This window comes from Arachis hypogaea, chromosome 20 (assembly GCF_003086295.3).
Source record: "Arachis hypogaea cultivar Tifrunner chromosome 20, arahy.Tifrunner.gnm2.J5K5, whole genome shotgun sequence".
In the NCBI taxonomy this organism is placed as follows: domain Eukaryota; kingdom Viridiplantae; phylum Streptophyta; class Magnoliopsida; order Fabales; family Fabaceae; genus Arachis; species Arachis hypogaea.
This window is the reverse complement of record NC_092055.1, coordinates 72,386,593-72,393,031: the sequence shown is the minus strand read 5'-3', so window position 1 is coordinate 72,393,031 and position 6,439 is coordinate 72,386,593. Positions and strand designations below refer to the sequence as shown.

Here is a 6,439-nt window from a genome sequence, read left to right as displayed (position 1 = left end):
CTCCAACCATCCTCTAGCTACAGGCTTAAGGTCTGGTCTTCTCAATTGAACCGGTTTGCCTCTTGAGTCACTTTTCCATTGAGCTCCTTCCACACATATGTCCATGAGGACTTGGTCCAACCTTTGATCAAAGTTGACCCTTCTAGTGTAGGGGCGTGCGTTTTCTTGCATCATTGGCAAGTTGAACGCCAACCTTACATTTTCCGGACTGAAATCTAAGTATTTCCCCCAAATCATTGTAAGCCAATTCTTTGGATTCGTGTTCATACTTTGATCATGGTTCCTAGTGATCCATGAGTTTGCATAGAACTCTTGAACCATTAAGATTCTGACTTGTTGAATAGGATTGGAGAGAACTTCCCATCCTCTTCTTCTAATCTCATGTCGGATCTCCGGATACTCACTTCTTTTGAGCTTGAAAGGGACCTCAGGGATCACCTTCTTCTTGGCCACAACTTCATAGAAGTGGTTTTGATGGACCTTTGAGATGAATCTCTCCATCTCCCATGACTCGGAGGTGGAAGCTTTTGCCTTCCCTTTCCTCTTTCTAGAGGTTTCTCCGGCCTTAGGTGCCATAAATGGTTATGGAAAAACAAAAAGCAATGTTTTTACCACACCAAACTTAAAGTGTTTGCTTGTCCTCGAGCAAAGAAGAAAGAATGAAGGAGAAGAAGAAGAAAATGGAGGAGATGGAGGGTGAGGGTGAGTTCGGCCAAGGGGGTATAAGGTGTTTGTGATATGTGAAATTGAAAGAGTGATGAGGGGTATATATAGGAGTGGGGGCTTAGGAAGGGAAAAAGAGTTTTGAATTTGAAGGTAGGTGGTGTTTTGGGAAAAAGTGAATGAGGTGATTGGTGAAGGGTATTTGGAGAAGAGTGTTATGGAAAGGTGTGAAGAGGAGAGAAGAAGAGGTGGGGATCCTGTGGGGTCTACAGATCCTGAGGGGTCAAGGACTTTAACATCCCTGCTCCATTTAGGCGTGTAAAACACCCTTAGAGTTCAATTCTGGCGTTAAACGCCAGATTGCTACTTGTTTCTGGCGTTTAACGCCAGCTTTTCTTCCTTTCTTGGCGTTTAACGCCAACTTGGTGCCCTGTTCTGGCATTAAACGCCAGACTGGTTCCTACTTCTGGCGTTAAACGCCAGTCTGGTGCCCATTTCTGGCGTTAAACGCCCAGAATGGTGCCAGACTAGGCGTTTAATGACCATTCTGCTACTCTTACTGGCGTTTAAACGCCAGTAAGCTCTTCCTCCAGGGTGAGCTATTTTTAACGCTGTTTTTCATTCTGTTTTTGATTTTTCAGTTCTTTTTGTGACTTTACATGATCATCAACCTAAAGAAAATATAAAATAACAATGGAAAATAAATAGATATAATTAAATAACATTGGGTTGCCTCCCAATAAGCGCTTCTTTAATGTCAATAGCTTGACAGTGAGCTCTCATGGAGCCTCACAGATAATCAGAGCAGGGTTGGGGCCTCTCAACACCAAACTTAGAGTTTGGTTGTGGCCTCTCAACACCAAACTTAGAGTTTGGTTGTGGCCTCCCAACACCAAACTTAGAGTTTGAATTTGTTTGACTCTGTATTGAGAGAAGCTTTTCATGCTTCCTCTCCATGGTTATAGAAGGAGAACCTCGAGTCTTGAATACAAGGTAGTCCTCATTCAACTTAAGGACCAATTCTCCTCTGTCAACATCAATCACAGCTTTTGCTGTGGCTAGGAAGGGTCTGCCAAGGATGATGGATTCATCCTCATCCTTCCCAGTGTCTAGGATTATGAAATCAGCAGGGGTGTAAAGGCCTTCAACCTTCACTAGCACGTCCTCTACTAGTCCATAAGCCTGTTTCATTGATTTGTCTGCCATCTCTAGTGAGATTCTTGCAGCTTGTACCTCAAAAATTCCCAGCTTCTCCATTACAGAGAGTGGCATGAGGTTTATCCCTGACCCCAGGTCACATAGAGCCTTCTCAAAGGTCATAGTGCCTATGGTACAAGGTATGAAGAATTTCCCGGGATCCTGTTTCTTCTGAGGTAATGTCTGCCTCATTAATGCTTTCAGATCATTGGTGAACAAGGGGGGTTCATCCTCCCAAGTCTCAGTACCAAATAACTTGGCATTCAACTTCATGATTGCTCCTAGATATTTAGCAACTTGCTCTTCAGTGATGTCTCCATCCTCTTCAGAGGAAGAATATTTATCAGAGCTCATGAATGGCAGAAGAAAGTTCAATGGAATCTCTATGGTCTTTGTATGAGCCTCAGATTCCTTTGGTTCCTCAAAGAGAACTCCTTTCTGTCTAGAGGACGTCCCATGAGGCTTTTCTCACTGGGACTCACGTCCTCCTCACTCTCTCCAGGTTCGGCCATGTTGGTCATGGTTATGGCCTTGCACTCTCTCTTGGGATTTTTTTCTGTATTGCTTGGGAGAGTACTGGGAGGAGTTTCAGTAATCTTCTTACTCAACTGACCCACCTGTGCCTCCAAATTTCTAATGGAGGACCTTGTTTCATTCATGAAACTTAGTGTGGTCTTGGATAGATCAGAGACTATGGTTGCCAGGCCAGAATGGCTCTGTTCAGAATTCTCTGTCTGTTACTGAGAAGATAATGGAAAAGGCTTGCTATTGCTAAACCTATTTCTTCCACCATTATTATTGAAGCCTTGTTGAGGCTTCTGTTGGTCCTTCCATGAGAAATTTGGATGATTTCTCCATGAAGGATTATAGGTGTTTCCATAGGATTCTCCCATGTAATTCACATCTGCCATTGCAGGGTTCTCAGGATCATAAGCTTCTTCTTCAGAAGATGCTTCTTTAGTACTGTTGGATACAGCTTGCAATCCATTCAGACTCTGAGAAATCATATTGACTTGCAGAGTCAATATTTTGTTCTAAGCCAATATGGCATTCAGAGTATCAATTTCAAGAACTCCCTTCTTCTGAGGCATCCCATTGTTCACAGGACTCCTCTCAGAGGTGTACATGAACTGGTTATTTGCAACTATTTCAATGAGTTCCTGAGCTTCTGCAGGGGTTTTCAGATGAAAAGATCCTCCTGCAGAATGGTCCAATGACATTTTTGACAACTCAGACAGACCATCATAGAATATACATATGATGCTCCATTCTGGAAGCATGTCGTAGGACACCTTTTGATCAATTGCTTATATCTTTCCCAAGCTTCATAGAGGGACTCACCTTCCTTCTGTCTGAAGGTTTGGATTTCCACTCTAAGCTTGCTCATCTTTTGAGGTGGAAAGAATTTTGCCAAGAATGCATTGACCAGCTTTTCCCAAGAGTTCAGGCTTTCTTTAGGTTGTGAGTCCAACCATGTCCTAGCTCTGTCTCTTACAGCAAAAGGGAAGAGCATAAGTCTGTAGACCTCAGGGTCAACCCCATGGGTCTTAACAGTGTCACAGATTTGCAAGAATTCAGCTAAAAACTGATGAGGATCTTCCAATGGAAGTCCATGATACTTGCAATTCTGCTGTATTAGAGAAACTAATTGAGGCTTAAGCTCAAAGTTGTTTGCTCCAATTGCAGGAATTGAGATGCTCCTTCCACAGAAGTCAGAAGAAGGTGTAATAAAGTCACCAAGCATCTTCCTTGCATCTCCACCATTGTTGTTGGGTTCGGCCATGTTTGTTTTGTCTGCTTCCTTTTCGAAAATTTTTGTCAGGTCCTCTTCAGAGTTTTGTGCTTTAGCTTCTCTTAGCTTCCTCTTCAGAGTCCTTTCAGGTTCAGGATCAGCTTCAACAAGAATGTCTTTATCTTTATTCCTGCTCATATGATAGAGAAGAAAACAAAGAAAGTGCAGAATCCTATGTCATAGTATAGAGATTCCTTAATGTGTCAGAGGAAAAGAAGAATAGAAGGATGAGGTAGAGAGGAGAATTCAAACTTATGAAGAAGGAGAGAGTCCGAATTGCTAATTGAGGAGGATTGTTAGTCCTTAAATAGAAGAAGGTGAGAGAGGAAATTTTCAAAAATTTTTAAAAGAAAAATAAAATTAAAATTTAAAATAATTAGTTAAAGAATTTTGAAAAATGGTTAGTGGTTTTTCGAAAATTAGAAGTGAGGAAGTTGTTAGGTGATTTTGAAAAATATTTTAAAATTAGTGATCAAAAAGATATGATTGAAAATTATTTTGAAAAAGATGTGGTAGAGAAGATATGATTGAGAAAATATGATTGAAAAAAATTTAAAAAAATTTTAAATTAATGATATGATTGAGAAGACATGAAAAAGATAAGATTTTGAAAATTTAGTTTTAAAACTTTCAAAATTGAAAAAGATTTGAATTGAAAACAAAATTACCTCCTTGATGCTGTCCTGGCGTTAAACGCCCAGAATGGTATCCATTCTAGCGTTTAACGCCCAAAATGCTACCCTTTTGGGCGTTTAACGCGCAGCCAGGTACCCTGGCTGGCGTTTAAACGCCAGATTTTCTTCTTCACTGGGCATTTTGAACGCCCAGCTTTTTCTCTATAATTCCTCTGCTGTATGTTTTGAATCTTCAATTCTCTATATTATTGATTTGAAAAGACATAATTTTGAAATTTTTTGAATTTTTTATGATGAGAGAGAAAAACAACAGAATGAAACTAAAACAAGAGAATTTAAAGATCAGACCCTAGAAAATCATCAAGAGCAACTTGAAGATCAATGAAGAACATAATGCATATATTCAAAAAATGCAAGAAAATTAAAAATATGCAAGACACCAAACTTAAAATGTGACACTAGACTCAAACCAGAAACGCAAATTATTTTTGATTTTATGGTTTTATAAATTTTTTTTGTATTTTTCGAAAATTAATTGGAAAAAGAAAATAAGGAATTCAAAATTCTTAATGAGAGTTCCAGGAATCATGCAATGTTAGTCTAAAACTCCGGTCCAGGAATTAGACATGGCTTACTAGCCAGCCAAGCTTTCAGTGAAAGCTTCGGTCCAAATCACTAGACATGGCCAATGGCCAGCCAAGCTTTAGCAGATCATTACATTCAACAGCAAGATTGATAGAAATCAACAAGCTCTTGTGATGATAAGTTGAAACCTCGGTCCAAAAGATTAGACATGGCTTCACAGCCAGCCAGACTTCAACAGATCATCATGAAACTCTAGAATTCATTCTTAAAAATTCTGAAGTCATAGAATAATTTATTTATTTTTTGAATCATTTTTCGAAAATTAAAATTAAAATGCTTAAACATAAAATAAAATTACCTAATCTGAGTAACAAGATGAACCGTCAGTTGTCCAAACTCGAACAATCCCCGGCAACGGCGCCAAAAACTTAGTACGCCGGAATCGTGATTATTTATTCCCTGGCTATAGCGCCAAAAACTTGGTGTGGGAGAACGTGATCTCAAGACTTCTTCACAATTTCGTGTAACTGACCAGCAAGTGTATTGGGTCGTCCAAGTAATACCTTACGTGAGTAAGGGTCGATCCCACGGAGATTGTCGGCTTGAAGCAAGCTTTGGTCATCTTGTAAATCTCAGTCAGGCAGATTCAAATGGTTATGAGATTTAGATAATTAAAATATAAATAAAGTATAAAATAAGATAGAAATACTTATGTAATTCATTGGTGGGATTTCAGATAAGCGTATGGAGATGCTTGTTGCTTCTGAATCTCTGCTTTTTTACTGTCTTCATTCAATCATTCATACTCCTTTCCATGGTAAGCTATATGTTGGTGGACACCGTTGTCAATGGCTACCGTCCGTCCTCTCAGTGAAAATAGTCAAAATGCGTTATCACCGCACGGCTAATCATCTGTCAGTTCTCACTCATGTTTGAATAGGATCCATTGATCCTTTTGTGTGTGTCACTACGCCCAACACTCGCGAGTTTGAAGCTCGTCACAGTCATCCCATCCCAGATCCTACTTGGAATACCACAGACAAGGTTTAGATTTTCCGGATCTCAAGAATGCTGCCAATTGATTCTAGCTTATACCACGAAGATTCTGATCTCAAGGAATTGAAAGCTCTGTTGTCAGGAGAGACAATCAAACGCATGGACCAGGAATCCAAGAGATATGCATTCAAGCTTGTTTTCATGTAGAACGAAAGTGTTTGTCAGGCATGCGTTCATAAGTGAGAATGGTGATGAGTGTCACTTGATCATCACATTCATCATGTTCTTGTGTGCGAATGAATATCTTAGAATAAGAATAAGCTTGAGTTGAATAGAAAAATAATAGTACTTTGCATTAATTCATGAGGAACAGCAGAGCTCCACACCTTAATCTATGGGTGTAGAAACTCCACCGTTGAAAATACATAAGTGAAAGGTCTAGGCATGGCCGTGAAGCCAGCCTCCAAACGTGTACAATGATCAAAATAATAACATAAGATGTAAAATAAATCTCTAAAAGTAGTTTTTATACTAAACTAGTAACTAGGGTTTACAGAAAATGAGTAACTAA

The 6,439-nt window shown here is 39.5% G+C and overlaps 1 non-coding gene across 1 annotated transcript; it reads left to right on the top strand.

Moving 5' to 3' along the window:
- The first annotated feature begins 3,134 nt into the window (after positions 1 to 3,134).
- Positions 3,135 to 3,241, top strand: LOC112787225 (small nucleolar RNA R71). The gene has a single exon (XR_003194648.1). It is a non-coding gene; the product is annotated as a small nucleolar RNA R71 (small nucleolar RNA).
- The last annotated feature ends 3,198 nt before the right edge of the window (positions 3,242 to 6,439 follow it).